The sequence below is a fragment of the Lactuca saligna genome, chromosome 2 (assembly GCF_052625555.1).
Source record: "Lactuca saligna cultivar CGN05327 chromosome 2, ASM5262555v1, whole genome shotgun sequence".
NCBI classification, from domain to species: domain Eukaryota; kingdom Viridiplantae; phylum Streptophyta; class Magnoliopsida; order Asterales; family Asteraceae; genus Lactuca; species Lactuca saligna.
In genome coordinates, this window is record NC_136418.1 from 93,248,216 (window position 1) to 93,264,723 (window position 16,508).

The following is a 16,508-nucleotide window of genomic DNA, read 5'->3' on the forward strand; positions in this document are numbered from 1 at the left end:
GCAAGTGTGTTACCTATCACTTGGTGAAAACAACTTCCAAGCATGGTATTTACACTCCTTTTCTAGTTCCTATTTATCCATGGGAAGATGTTGTTAGATGAGATGTGTAAGCCAATTACTAAATTATTGTAGTCTTAAATTAATAGGAAAGTCCTTTTGGGTTGCCCTCAAACTTAGTAATTTAATAGGATGACTTTTATAGAGAGAGATTGATTTAATAATTTATTATATGATAAATAAATTAAAATAAATAAATTTATTAATATATTATGAAAATAATATATTAATTAGAAATAGTAAAATTTAATTAAGAATTAATCAGAAATTAATTAGAATTAATTGGATTAAAAGTGCAAGAGTTAAAGTGAAATTGTTCAATAGTTGAACAAGAGAGGTTCCAAAACCTTCCTTGGAAGGGATGAATAGTTTCTAGGGTATTCCAGGGAATCTGGAATATTCCTTATAGATAAATAGGAAGTTGGATAATTACTAATTTGAATTATTATTATTTTATTCATTTAAAAGTTATCTAGGGTTTTCAAGTAGCACTATAAGAGACACCCTTGGCCTTCAAATGTCAGCACTCTCCTTTTTTCAAAAAGCAAAAGCCAGAATTTCATATCTACTCTCCTCTATCTTCAAGTGTCCTAGTCGCTAGGTTGGGTGTGAATGATCAGAGGCATGAGATTTATGGTGCTAGCTTCCAAGTGATTTCAAAAAGGATTATTTGATTGTTTACTACAACAATTACAAAGGTATATAACTCTTATAATTTCTAAATTACCTTGGGTTATAGAGTTCTTGTTGTTCAAGAGAATATTGCTTCAATGGAGTTATAACTAGATCTAATAGGTTGTCAGTTATAACTAGATCAAATAGGTTGTCTGTATCCTTAACTGTATAAGGATTTATTTGCATTATTGCATGTAAAACCCATCAGATGTGTCCATGGATTTCATTATGGATTTGCCTAGAACTCAAAGGGGGGAAGGATTCCTTTTGGTGGTTGTGGATAGGTTTTCAAAAATGCTTCACTTTGTGCCATGTCATAAAACAGATGATGCATCTAATGTGGATGATTTATACTATAAAGAGGTGGTTTGTTTGCATGGCATTCCTAAGACCAATGTTTCTGATAGGGATTCCATGTTTTTCAGTTACTTTTGGAATACCTTGTGGAGGAAATTTGGTACTAAGTTACGTTTTAGTACATCCCACCATCCAAAACGGGTGGGGAAATGGATGTGACTAATAGAACTTTGGGTACTTTGTTGAGAGGCTTGATTAGCAAAACTCAAAAATATTGGGACATCAAACCTGCTCATGCGGAATTTTAATATAATAGTTCTCCTACTTATGCTATAGGTCACTCTCCTTTTGAAGTGGTGTAGGTGTGAATCCTTAAATGCCTTTGGATATGATTACATTTCCAAAGGATGAATTTGTGCACTAGGAGGCTAATGACAAGTTGAAAGCCATGATAAAACTACACCAACAAGTTTGTATAAAGATAGAAGCCGTTAATGAGGTGTACAAACAAAAGTCTAACAAGCATAGCAACCCACTTATCTTTCAAGAAGGTGATTTAGTATAGGTGCACATGAGAAAGGAACGTTTTCCAAACAAAAGATAGAACAAATTGATGCCATTAGATGACGGTCCTTACAAAGTTGTGTCAAGGGTGAATGATAATTCTTATAAGGTGGATTTGGGAGGAGACTTTGGTGTGCATGTAACCTTTAATATATGGGATCTTTCACCAAATTTGGATGATGGTGGTATTGTTGAATTGAGTTTAATTCCTTTCAAATAGGGAGGGGATGATCTATGTATGGATAATGAAGGCCCAAAAGGTGATGGTTTATTGCTTAATATTGGGATAGAAAGGTGTTTGGGCTCAATGGACCATGGGGTGTGCATGGTAATGTGGTTGATGGAGTATGGTTCTCTTAATTAAGTTACTAAAAGCTTAATAAAGCCAAGACTTCATTGCTTGTTTACTTTAAAGATTGGGCGGTAATTTGTATCATTTGGAAGGGTATCATTCATAGATCTCTTTAAGCTTTGGGTGTTACACCTTCTACAACTTTTCACAGGAAATTCCTAATAACTGAAGACTTACAGGAGCTTATTTATAGAAATTGAATACATGGGCGGTTTTTGTTGTTTTTTATTAATAACTCTAATGCATTGATTAGTAGTTCAATTGCTTTTAAGCACCAAATCTTGAATAAGGCTTTATAGTCAAAATCCCATGCATGCATATCAATATACATGAACTTTTAATCAAAAAGGGAAAAATTGTGTTTTTCGATTATTGCTATAATCAAAACTTGCCATTGTTAGGAGGTTTTCTTGACATTGATACGAGTTCAAACCAATAGGTCTTGGTCTATTTTCATTGGTAATCTATCTAATAGGTCTTGGTGATTACTATTCTATCTTAAATTACATAAACACCTCCTTGCTCACTAAACCAAGCCCATACATGTATCAGATTTGTAGGCTAACAATAGTCAAGTGGCTGAAGAATTATTGATGAATCGCCAATCTACATATAAGAAGATGACGAGCATTGAAACCAAATTAGTTGATGATCTAAAGAAAAAATCCAGAACTAGATGGGGTCTAGATGGTGATGAGAATAATGGATTTTTTCAGGGGATAATAAATAAGCATACTAGGTCTCAAAGGATAAATGGACTTAGAGATAATGATTTGGGTTAATGAGCTTGATGTTCTTATACAATTGATAATCCATCACTTAAATGAGATATTTGGTGATCTGATTATGTCAAGAACTATGTTTATTAGTACAACATTTGAGAAATTTCCCCCAGATAGGGTCACATTTCTAGAAGATCTATGTTTGTTGGATGAAATCAAATCAACTATTTAGGCATATGGTTCAGATAGGGCACTCTGTACCGATTGGTTCACATTCACCCTTTTAAATAAATATTGGGATCTAATTTGGAGTGACTTTTATTTTGCAATTAAACATTTTGAAGCAACATGTTATAGTGAAAGAGCATGTAACTCATATTTTATTACCCTCGTGCCTATTATTCAAGATCTAATTATAATCGGTGATTTTCGGCCCATTAGTCTAATTGGATGTGTGTATAAAAAAATATCTAAATATTTAGCAAAGAGACTAAAGAAGGTGATACATTTGGTAGTGATCTCAGTTTGTACTACTTTTATAATAAATCTGTCTATTCTTGATGATCATTTCATCCTTAATGAAGTAATTGCATAGGTAAATAAAAAAAACAAAGGCATTTACTTTGAAATTCAATTTTTAGAAGGCCTTTGATAGTCTCAGTTGGGAGTATTTAGATTTGACTCTACATCAAATGGATTGTGGGGTAGAATGGCGTTTGTAGGTTCAAAGATGCTTGTCATTAGCAAGCACCTCGATACTTATAAATGAGTCTGCAACTTTAGAATTTTGTATGGAACATGGTGTTAGAAAGGGAGACCCACTATCTACATTCCTTTTCATCATTTCAACTAAGGGGTTACATGTTGCGATGGAGATGACAAAAGAAAAAAGTCTATTTGAAGGTATCAAACTTGCTCGCCAAGACCATGTCATTTCTTATCTTTTTGTATGCAGATGATGTAATTTTATTGGGTTCATGGCCAAAAGAAAATGCATAAACTCTTATCAAGATCTTAATAATTTTGAGCTTTCCTCGAGTCTAAAGATAAATATGTCTAAGTGTAAGCACTTCGGTTTTGGCTCTCAAAGTCGTGAAATAGAATTGGTGGATCAAAAATTCAGTTGTTCTATTGGTCCCATTTTTTTTTATCTATATAGGGCTTCCAATAAGGGCTTCTATGGCAGGGATGATACAATTGAACCCCATTATTGAATTTTTTTTGGCAAAAATATCAAAATAGGAAGCTTTTACACTATCTTTTGGTGGTTAGCTAACACTGTGCAAAGCGGTTCTGGGAAACCTTGGGTCCTTTTAATTCTCCTCGTATACATCACCTATGAAAGTTATAAAACTTTGGAAAATACTAGAATGAGGTTTTTATGGGGTGGGGACATGAAGAAGAAAATTTTGGCATGTATTGAGTGGGATAAGGTTCTTGTAGCAAAAGATAGGGGTGAGCATGGGATTAAAAGTCTAAAGGCATAAAATATTTGTTTCATTAAGAAGTGGTGGTGGAAATTTAATTCATCCACTAATAGGGTGTGGTTTGAGGTGATAACATCTATTCATGGGCATGCCGAAGGTTTTCATGGTCCCTCCATAGCTAAGAGACGGAATGGATGTTGGGGATCAATTTCTAGTATCTCCTAAACTCTTGAAAAGAAAATTGTGGCATTTTTAGACCATTTTGAATCAATAATCGATGTTCACAGATTAATTAAAGTAAAATTTTTATTAGATCACTCAATGAAATACACAGTCTTGTATCTCATAAATTTCATTGACAAATCGATTCTCCCACAAACTGATGGCAGATGATTCTGGAAGCCTCCTGTTCTTGGTAAACTGAGCATTTCACGAGGATAATTTGTCATGGTAAGCTACCATTTATGGAAAATCTTGACATAAATTAGTATCGGGTACATAAGTATATGCAAAACTTGCAATGGAGGGCCATAAATAGGGCACCATATATTTTTTGAGTTCCCATTATCAAAAGAAGTCTAGTAGTTTGTAGTTGGTGGTGTTTCTTACTGATTCATGAAGCTATTGTATTGGTGTTTATTTCGGTGGTCTGGAGATATAGGAACCTTAAAGCTTAGTCATAAAAGTTGAAGTTGCATTTGGTGCTGTCTCATGAGGTACAATCACTCTCACACATGTGGATTAATGCTCATAAACATAAAGGACCACAATTATGATGTATAGTTGTCCGTTTTGTTTGGTATATTATTTTTGGCTTTCTTGTTTATTGTCCTTTCATGTTTTATATTGAATGTATATGCTCAATAATCATTATTGAGTGAAATTGATAATAATATATGATCCTACAGGTCACACGTTTATCATGTTGGCATATTTTGTATATTTATTATTAATATGATTATTAATAAATAATAACAATACTTGTATTTTAATTAGGTAATAATTATTGTTTTTGGGAAAATAATAATTATAAAAGAGTATAACTAGTTATTATTTCAAATGGTATGAATTAATAAGTCATGCACAACTTTTTAGACTTGTTGATTCCTTTTTGTCTTTTACCTAAAGATAAAGTTTATATTTTATAAAATTAAACTAATTCTTTTGTAACATGATGAAGTTAGGAGACAAGTTTTGTCTCTTTCTTTTGTCTTTGACCGAAAATGCTTTCAAGCATGGAAGGTTGCTTGTCAACCTCCCTCCCATGCTCCCCATGCTTCTAAAATCTAATGAATACCTTATGTTATTATATGTATAGCTTTGCTTTTTCATGGACTATATAAAGGAGTGCTTGCTTGCATTTTGTATGATATTTTCTCTTAAAAAGAAAGCATGGCTAAAGCTCTCTTCCATTCCAACCTCTCTCTCTCTTGAATATAGTTTGGTGATTAGAAGACTTCTTGATTTGTATCCTTTATTTCTTATTTGATTTGAGCACTTAAAGGCTTAAGAAACTCAATAATACAAGAAGGAACTACCATTCCAACAACCTTACTCTTAATGGTGGATACACATAGAGAAATCATAATCTTTGATTTTTGCTATCTTCATCAACACCCGAAAACCGTGTGGGTTCAAAGGCTTCATAGGTTATCATTCCAAAAAGTCTTTGGTTGTTTTTATTTCACTCTTACCTCTATAAATGGATCCATGTTGATTTGGTTTTGTTATAATCTAAAAATAAACTTGTTATTTTTAAGTCTTCCATTGCGGTTTTTGTGAAAAGCAAACTTATATTTTGTATAAAAACCCATAAGTGGTATCAGAGCCATCTTTTATATGTTAGAATGATTTTTATGATTGATAATCTTTGTTTTTTTTGGGAAATAAGCATGGATTTCTTTTGGTTGAGAAAAATCAATATTTGTCTTCTTTGACAACTTCTTTGTTAAAATTGATTATTTATATATACAACTATTTTTCATGCATTTTGGTTATATAATTTTGCCTTAGAAAAAACAAAGAGTTGTTTGTTATTATATTTGATATGTGTGTGATGTACATAAATTAGCCATGGACCATCGTGTTTGTTGTGTTGGTTGTTTTTTTTAAATGGTTGTAATATTTATTTACTCATATGTTATGTAACCAATTAAATATATTAGTTTTCTTGTTTATTTTTGTAAAGTAATAGATTAGTTAATAGAAATAATTTATTTGAATAAAAATATAACAAAAAATAAAGATGGAGCCATTTTTTGAAGAGGAAATGATAATTTTCGGCCTTAATAAGTGTACATCAATGTTAGTGACAACTTTATGAAAAGTGTCTCTAAAGCTGTCACTGATGGCTATTACAAAAGGGTTGTTCAACAACAACATTACAAGAATCTTTTTGGTCTCTTAATCGTTCCTTAGGAATCGACTTGACATTTTGTGTTGGCTTACAAAATATCACTAGAATTGGTTGGTTTATATACATATGTTTTAATGCATATTTGTGATGTTTATTTTAAGTTTTTTGATGTTATGTTTGATGTATGAAAATTGTTTTTACATGTTAAATAACATTTTATGATAAAATAATATCACTTGGAGTTTGAGTAAAAATATTTAACAGATAACATAAGATGTTTATAAATTGATATTTATAAAAACATTTTTACTGGTTTACTGGTTAAAATCGATTTTCATTGAAAATTATTTTATTGTAAAACTTATAAATAACCAACTTTAAAATATTTCAAATGGTTTAAAAGGTGTTTAAACATTATATAAACTCCATTTCATTATAATAAATAAGAGTTTTATTACAAAGTCTATAACGGCAGAACGGTTGTTGCCTGATGGGAACTTCCCCCATATTGCTATCAACGTATTCATGTCGCACGACCTCTTAACATTACACCACTTAATCAAAATAATAAACTAGTGATTATTTTTTACATCAAAACTTATTAAATGATATTATTGTTTTAAAACGTAACATGTTGGTATTATGTTTTATGCGTACCAAATGAGATTTAATACATAAGTATCATCATCCAAGTTTTGGTTTATCAAAATATAAGTTTTATCATAAGATGCATAAAATTGAGTTTATAAAATAAAATGAGTTTATTTTACAAATTCGTGAATTCATAAGATTTTGATTGTTAAAAGGAGATTTAAAATAGTGATTTTATAAATCATCCAAAACTCCAAGTCTTAAGTATAAAATGAAATTCTATTAAGACTTTTACTGATTCTTTAAAATCAATCTACAACTAAACTTTAAAATACCAGATTTTAATTTATAATTCATTGTGGTTAATGGAAAATAATTTGAACTTTTATTTGACACCTAAAGCACCTCATAACATGTGATATGAATTTTACAAAAGCATACATGAATTGTTGGATGCATGCAATATTTATGAGACCATGTTTTCATAAACTATAATTGTAAAACATATATAAAACGTTTTCTAAAAATGCAAGTCATTGCCGTCGTTTTGAAGAACACTGATTATCATTTGTATGGTCTTAGTGTCACAGGGTCACCAGGTCATTAGGATTGTCTTATGATGTTCGAGGTAGTTTTGTAGTTTTTGGTTTTTAAAAGGTCACCTTGACACTAGTTAGTGTGACAACCCGAACCTTTTTCCGTTAGCGTTAGCCTGATTCTGTTAAATAAGTTTTGAATTTTTATTTAGTTCCATCAATTTTTTATGGTTTGGAAAATCAATGAATTTATATCAGAATCGGAACCAAAAATCGCACGGAAACCTGAGTTTCTACGAAAATCAGTAATTCCGGCCTGACTGGTGTTCACGGTCGTGAACCCGATCACGGCTGTAAACCCATTCACGGCTGGTGGACCCTACCACTTGTTGGATTAGTGTCTAAGTCCATAACTATTTTGGTATGTACTTGACCCGATGATGCATGGTCGTTTTGGGTTGCCTTCACCAAAGCAACTTGATAGGATGAATTATGGAGAGAAAGGACTAAATATGATCTATTAATATATTATGAGAATAATATATTAAAGGAGAAATCATATTGTTTAATTAATATTTGTCAAAAATTAATTAGTAATTAGTTTTGTGACTAAAAAGAGATTAATTAAACTTAAGGGACTAGATTTGTAATTATAAGATAATTGCAATTTGGGCTATGGATTGTCTTAAATTAAGGAGTGGACAAATTCTATGGGGAAGCCCATAAGGAAATCGTCCAAGGCCTTAATTAAAGGAGTCTATGGGTTGCTTAGGGCTTAAGCATCCAAATTAGGGTTTCCTTGTTAGATAACCCTAATAGCCTCACTATATAAAGACCCCTTATGACCCAAAAACGTAAGGAAGCATTCTTCTGGGGTTAGAACATGTTTTGGGCAGCCTCCATCCTCTCTCCTCTTCATTCTCTTGCTCTTGGTGTTTGTGAGCCATTAGAGGAGTGACATTTGTGACTCTAAGCTTTCTAAAGTCTTTACAAGGAGGATTTGTGATTGTTATTGCTACATAACAATCAAGGTAATATCTTAAACCCATTATTATGTTAAGATGGATTATCATATGTTAGAATTAGGGTTTATAGTCTTGGATGAGTTGCATGTACAATAGAGAAACCTAGATCCAAGCATTAGGGTTTGTATGAGCACATAGGATGTTCTTATGATCAAAACCCATCAGTGGTATCAGAGCCAGGTTCTTTTCTATTGTATTGATGCCTTGTATGTTGAAAAAATTCGATTTTTGTGGTTCTGCATGATGGACTCGGCGAGTCCCCTGTGGACTCAGGGAGTTGCCCCTTACTCGGCGAGTGCATGGGGTACTCGGCGAGTTCGAGCGTCAGATGGAGCTATTTTCAGGATTTCTTGTTGTTTATCATTGAGATACTTGCCTTTATCATATTAGATCAATATAAATCCGATTTTATGATATATATGAGTATATGCTTGATCTAATTGAAGATATTTATCAATTAATAAAATATTTGTTTCCTTATGTGATAATTGATTAATTATTTTGATTAAATTGGTAAATTGTTTTGCAAGAAATCATTAAATAAATTAAATATGGATAATTATGTGATTAAATGTTAATTTAGATTATTTGTTATTTGATCCTTGTTGTTATGAAAAGTTTCATATTTTCCCCTTTAGGTTTTATAGTTTAAATTTGAACCCAAAAGTTTTGTTGTTTTGAAATTTAAATAGTTGAAACCCTAATGTTTTGAAATGTTTCAAAACTTGCCCTCAAGTTTTGGAATTTAAAAGTTGATTAAAAGTTTAATTAGGAATGTTAAATTCGAAAACCCTAGTAATGTTTTGAAAAGTTCAATTCACACCCTTATGGTTTTATTAATTAATTAAGGTGTATAATTAAAAGAGGTTTAATAAATCCATAAAAGTTTTGGTTTTCAATTTATTTGAATTAAAAGTATAATTATTAAATTTGACCACCTAGTATTTTAAAAGTGTAAAATACACCCTATACTATATTTATAACATTAAAAGTCTATCATTATATATATGTATGAGTAAAAGTCAGTCTTACCATTAGTAGGCCTCATTCACGAAGCTGGTCTATAAGGGGTGTTTAAGGAAATTGCCTATAAAATGGCGATTGAATGGGTATGCACTCTTACCCACCGCACTCTTGACTAGTGGAGGGTCGTTAGCCGGACGGGTAGGATAGGAGGAAACCTTCCATTATAAGTATAATGAAATACAAAGTAACTAAATGTTTTTCTAATTCCCAATCTTAGTTATTTAGGCAAAAGTGAATTGATGTAATTCCATGAAATTATAGTTTGTGCCCTTGTGAAGATGTTAGTGGAGCGTGTGTGGTTTACCGGCACACTAAATGGTTCTAAGAAAAGGTAGCAAAGGGTGACTCAATGTTTGACATAGTTCGGTGAAGCGTGTGTGGTTTACCGGCACATCGAATAGGTGACTGTAACATGTGGGGGCACCATGTAAGTTTGCATGGTTATTCACACCCGCTTGGTGATCCTCGGCATCCCAGTCACAAACAAGAGGGGCATATCGAGATTTAAACATGCCATTGAAATGTTCAATGAATCTCAAAGGATCTAGAAGTTTTCATAGATTTAAAACTTAAATTTCTTTTTCGTTTTTCATGGTGGAAATTAGTGAATCGTCATTCACTTACCTTCAAATATTATGCAACTAGATTACAACATCCCTTTTCTAGGTTGTAGCAAATTGTGTTGGGTCCTAGCCTTAATATTTCATTTGGGTGATTTTTTAAGGACTTAATTTATCAACTAACTTGAATTTAATTTTTCTCCCGTTTTGTAGATGTCAAAGTTCGACAACTATGGTCTTCCTAAGTCCTGTGGAACAAGCATTCCACATGAAGATGATATTCCACGATTCGATCGAGGAACAAGAAATCATGCTTCACTTCCTCATCCTCCTCCCATTGTTCTCCCTAACCCATAAGATCGAAGAATTGAAAGGTTCAATATTACTAAATCCCTATTGGAAATGAAACATGAAGATGGTAATCTGTGTGTGCCCACGTTCTAGGAATGAAATCACACATTGATAGGTTGAGGATGTTGGGCGTGTCATTCCCGGATAAGTTTGGCTGTGAACTGGGTTCTTCAGTCACTTCCCGAATCATATAATGAGTTCAAAAGAAAGTATTATATGATGGATCATGATGAAAGCCTCATTGACCTAACTTACATGCTCATTGCTGCTGAATCAGAAACGAATTGGCGAAGTAATGGACTGTATTTGTTGGGAAAGTTGTAACAACAGCAAAACTCAGGTCAAAATTTAAAATTAAAAAAAACGTAATTAAGGATACTAAGTGGTAGATATTGTAACAAGGTTTTCATACATATAAAAAACACTAAAATCCGAGTTATAACGAAGAAGTTATGACCATTCTAAGTTTCCCGACAAAAACCGGCAATACGAAGTTACGTAAAAACGCAAAGTTTCAATAAAACACTTTTGGACCTTAGGTGTCTAAATAAAAGTCATAGATATCGTCAAACCGTAACCGTACATAAAAAGAACGTCCAAATCTGACTTCGTATGAGGAAGTTGTGCTTTTTCTAAGTTACAGATGTAGCAGTAGACAGCTAAAAAACTCGAAATAGAGATCGAGAGACTTTTGGCCAAAACAACCTAAATGAGAATCAAAGGGATCAACAATTCTAGAGCAACGGTAAAAAGTCTGACGAAAACGGACGTCGGATGAAGAAGTTATGGAACTTTACCGGACTTTTCCTGTCCCGACCTATTAAAAATATAATATTAAAAATAAATCAATACTAGCCAACGAAGTGTAAACGAAAGTTGTAGATTGTAGTCTTACCTTCGCGTGGATATAAAGAACGTTGAAAACGGAGTTCGTATGAGAAAGATATGAATTTTTGAAGTTTGTTAATTAATTTAAATATAAATTAAATTAAAGCCCGGTATTATCCGAAGAAGGAGTCACCGGTCCGATCCCTCATACGCCCAGCGTACCGACGTACGCCCCGCGTACCCGGATGCTAGGCTCCGGTTCGGCCAGATCGCCCAATGCTCCAACCGAGGATGCGGTCAGCGATGACGTCCCGTACGCGCCGCGTACGGGAGTACGCCCCGCGTACGTGTGCCCTCCAGCCCCTATATAAAGGATGCGAGGGTGCCGGCCAAAGTTGCTCAATTCCCTTCTTTCTTGCGCCGAAACTCTGCGTTTAAGCCCCCAAGACCTTCCTAAAGCCCCGGTTTTCACCTTCAAGTCCGGAAGGAAGGTTTTGTGTTCCCGAGATTCCCGAGAATCCCGAGGAAAATCCGTTTCCCGAGACGAAACTCTGCCCGGTTTTCCATCTTGCTATCTCCAAACTTTCAAGTGAGTTCATACCCCTTTCAAACACACTTTAAATAAATTTTAAATGCTTTTATACTCTTTTAGGGGGGGGGGATACAAGTAAACATACGGTTATTATCGTGTATTGTATAAAGTTTCACTTCGCTTGTTTTACCGAATATATCACTTGGAACTCATCACTATTATGGAAAACTCTTGTCATACTTTGCGTGCATTAGACTTATACAAAGTATATAATGATTTCAAAGTACCTTTCATTGTTAATTCGTTTTATACATTCTAAAAACTTATGATTTATGCTTTGTCAAACATTGTGAAAAAGGATAAACTTTGCATACAAAAACTATCACTTTAATACAGGCTTAGTTGAGAATCCATGAGACGTGTATATCTTGAAACGTTACTTTTATTTATTAGAATGTAATGCTGCAAGTCCTATCTATAACCAAAGTCTCCCATTCGGAGAACGTGTCAAATGTGTATAGATCTATACGGGAAGTCATGATCCTGCATCCTGACTGTTAGCTACAGTCCGTCCTTTGGGGTAACAGTTGTCATAACGCTGCGATGCCTGAAGAACGTCGTTACAGGCATATTATGTTTAGTATGGTTATAAAACTCATCGGATATACAATTATTATGGTATTATGCTTTTATGAACGAGTAGCTATTAAAACTATTCTTCATCTAACAAATGCGATCTTCGTATAGCTTTATTATATAAAACTATGACACAACTTTTGAGAACGTCGGTTTCTTGCGAGTTTTGGTCTTAGAGACTGCCATTTATGTTAGGAAAATAAGGGTTTTTCCTGCATACAAACCAAACAACTAATAGGAAAATAAGGGATTTTCCTGGTGCAATTATTTACAACTTATAACACGAACATTCATATGCATTTCATACTTTTATAAGAAAATAAGGGTTTTTCTTAGAAAACACAACAACTCGTATCTCAACCATTAGGGAAAATATGGGATTTTCTGGATCTAATACATTCACTTTCAACACAACAAATCACAACTCTTTACATTTGAAATGCTGCGTTTTCTGGAAAACATACACGAACTTTCGAATGACGTACATTTTCTCAAAACACTACTCATGAACTCACCAACTTAATTGTTGACACTTTTTCTTTGAAATAACTTGTATTCTCAGGGAACCGCTAAGCAGATTTGGAAATCAACTTTTGGGGATTAACGTACTGACGTTAATTACTTCTTTTGAAAGATGTTTATGTATTTAACTTTTGAACATGTAAAAAATACAATTATGTAAACATTTGGAAACTTTAATGTATATGGTGGTGTATACTTTCCTTTCTATGAACTGTTATGATACTGAATATGACATCCTCCGCCCCCGAACGTTTCTGCCGTTCTGGTTTGGGGGTGTGACAAAAGTCAACCGACCATGCTTCCGAGGACGTTCTAAAAGAAGCGACATGCGTTTGGTGCCATGAAAAAGGGCGTTGGATAGAAGTCTACCTCAAGAGCCTGAAAATTCCAAAGATAGGAGAGTCAAAGAGTATGACTGTGCTTCAGGTAAAATTCACTATCTAACTTCGTTAAGTTCCTATTCATTGATTCAAAATACATGATGTGATTAGATTGCATTTGAATGTTTTTGTAGGTCGGTGAAAAGAAAGGAAGCTTGGTGAAAGAGCAAGATGAATCTAATCACAAGAAATGGATCTTGATCGCATGGAATTGAAGATTAGATTTTGAGCTTAGATAGTTATGATAGAGTTGTTAGAAATTTTCTTTTTGAAATACATAGTTTTCAATGGATTTTGCATTGTAAGGACAAATCTTTTCCGCTGCTTTTATAAATAAAATAAATTTTGGTTTGACTTATTTATTTGTTTACTTCCTTGCAATGAAATCGTTATGAAAATTGATGTTTGAGTATTTCTACAACAAATGGATATGATTCTTATTTATGGTGTTTATGGAAAAAGTCAAGAATTTACCAAATAGGGAGAGTTTCTCATCGCCCAAGTTTGAATTGGATAGAAATTTGGAATCACGCAACTTGGTTGCATGATGAATGAGAAATTTCATATTTGAAAATTAGACTAATTCGTTGACAAAGTGTCAAGTGAAGGACTAGGATATCGAGTACACAAAGTTGTGTGATGGTCAAAGTCCACCATAATAGTAACAAGACATTCATCATGATTTACTAAAAGTTTAGTAAATATGATTATACTTATAAGATTAAGTGTAATTCGGAATTGATTAAAAAGGTTTAAATCAATAGCAAAACGAATAAGAAGAATCAAGTAGACAGAAAGATAAAAGTTTCTCCATTCTAAGAAGAATGGAGAGTAGCTTTTATGCTTTATGATAGGTCTTAATGATTAAGAACCATATCTTAATTGATCCTATAAGTGAGTCTTAGCACAATTGTAAGTCTAAGAAGAGGAATCAAGAATTGAAGAAATGGTTAAATCAAAAGGTCAATCGTACTTCGTTCCAATAACAAGTCTTAAAGTTAAGATTGTGACGTCGAGTGAAATGAATATATATATATATATATATATATATATATATATATATATATATATATATATATATATATATATATATATTAATAAGGTTTATAACATTCATCAAATGTGGAAACTTGTGATTTCTTGGATAAGACAAAGACCAACTAGGACCAAGTCATGAAGTGTTTTGATATAAGCTACACTAAATCTTAAATAATTGTTTGTCAAGAAATGGTTATTGACAAGAGAATCTTATATGTCAAAGAGTCAGTGGGAGTCTTAATGGTCTTGATAGGTTTCAAAAACAAATCAAATAAACCTTATCAATCATCACTAGCACACGAGTTAAGGTTTACAACGTATCGTGTTGACGTTATTTTGTTTCTGTGCTATTCCAATTGAGTTAATAATGTATGTGAGTTCTATGAGTTCTCATTTTGAATGAATAAAAGGCAAGGCACCTTAATCAATGAAAGGTACATTGATAGGAAAAGGTGAGCTGCTTAACTACTTGGAAGATGTGGTGGGCAACTGTGCCACCATAAGGCAAGAAATCAAGATTAAGAAAGTTCGATCCATATGAGTTTGAGTTTATCGTAAACTTTGGTTTTGACAAATTCACATGGATAGGAACAAATACACCGTTTAAATCTAAGTGTCATAAGATTTCCTCCTTCATGAAAATGATTGTGAGGAAATGCTTTCACTAAGAAAGATTTTAAGAAGATAGTGACCATGAAATTGCATTCTCAAATTCGATTATGGTTACGGTATCCCTTTCCATAATTTGAATTGTGAGGTTTGGCAATTAGTCTTAAGTGTTTAGACACACATATGAACTATCTAAGGCAAAGGTGTATAAGTTCGAGAGCCTTGATAAAAGATTATCAAAGCATTAAGTATTAGAAACATGGACTTAAGAAATTCAATAGGTATTGTTTTTCCTAAAAGTTAAGATGTTTATGAATACATGTCGATGCTAGTGGGAGAATAAATGTTATGTTTTATAATAATCAGCATGATAGTGGGAGCATAAATGTTATGATTGTATGATTATTAAGACACGTATTGCAAGTTGGCAATATTAATTATAGAAAACAAGAGTTATACCTTGCAAAGTGGTAATGGTTGTAAAGATGTTTTGCTATAATTAAGGGAGAGAATATTATGCTTCATTTCAAATCTAAAGGCTTAGGTTGAGAAATGTTGATAAATTTAGTCAAAGGTACATAGTGTGTTCTTAAAATTTCGATTATGATTACGGCATTCCTCTTCACAATTCGAATTTTGAGAACATAGCAAATAAAACATTATGCATCGTGTCCCATACGCTTCGGGTATAGGATTGATTGCAAATGCTTTAATATTTGACTAAAAAAATTAAACAACTATCAAAGGACAATCAAAAGTTCGACGAGGATTGGTTGCTTGTGAGTAGTTGGAAGCATGGTATTGGATGGACCATATCGACATTATTATGAATAGAAGAGATTCTATTAAGAATGAGTTGTCATATGGAAAATATGGAAATGTTTCCATATTGGATGGACCATATCGACATTATTATGAATATATAAGATTCTATTAAGAATAACTTGCCATATGGAAAATATGGAAACGTGTCCATATTGGGAATTGAATATTGAAAATCTATGTCTAGATTAGAAACATTTATGCAAAAGGATGTTCAAAGGAATGTACTTTGAGTGAGAGACATCATATCTAAGGAATTGTCTTATAACAATCTCCGATAGAAGATTTTGTAATATCATTGGCAATAGTCTTTGTGACTTTGGTGCAGTGACATTACGAAAGAATCATTGCATAGAATGTTAGAATCTAGCATATTCTATAAGTAGCAAGAATTTGATATTCTTTCACTTATGAAAACGGATTTGGAGTTGTGAAATGAGAATGATTGGAAATGTGTTCAATTTGATCTATTTCACAAAGTAAGAACCATAGGTAAACATTTTATGCATGCTAGGAGCATGGGACAAGTGTAATAATTCAAGTAAGAAGTTGATTACCCGAAACAACAAATAATGAGTAATCGATATGGTGATAAATAAAAT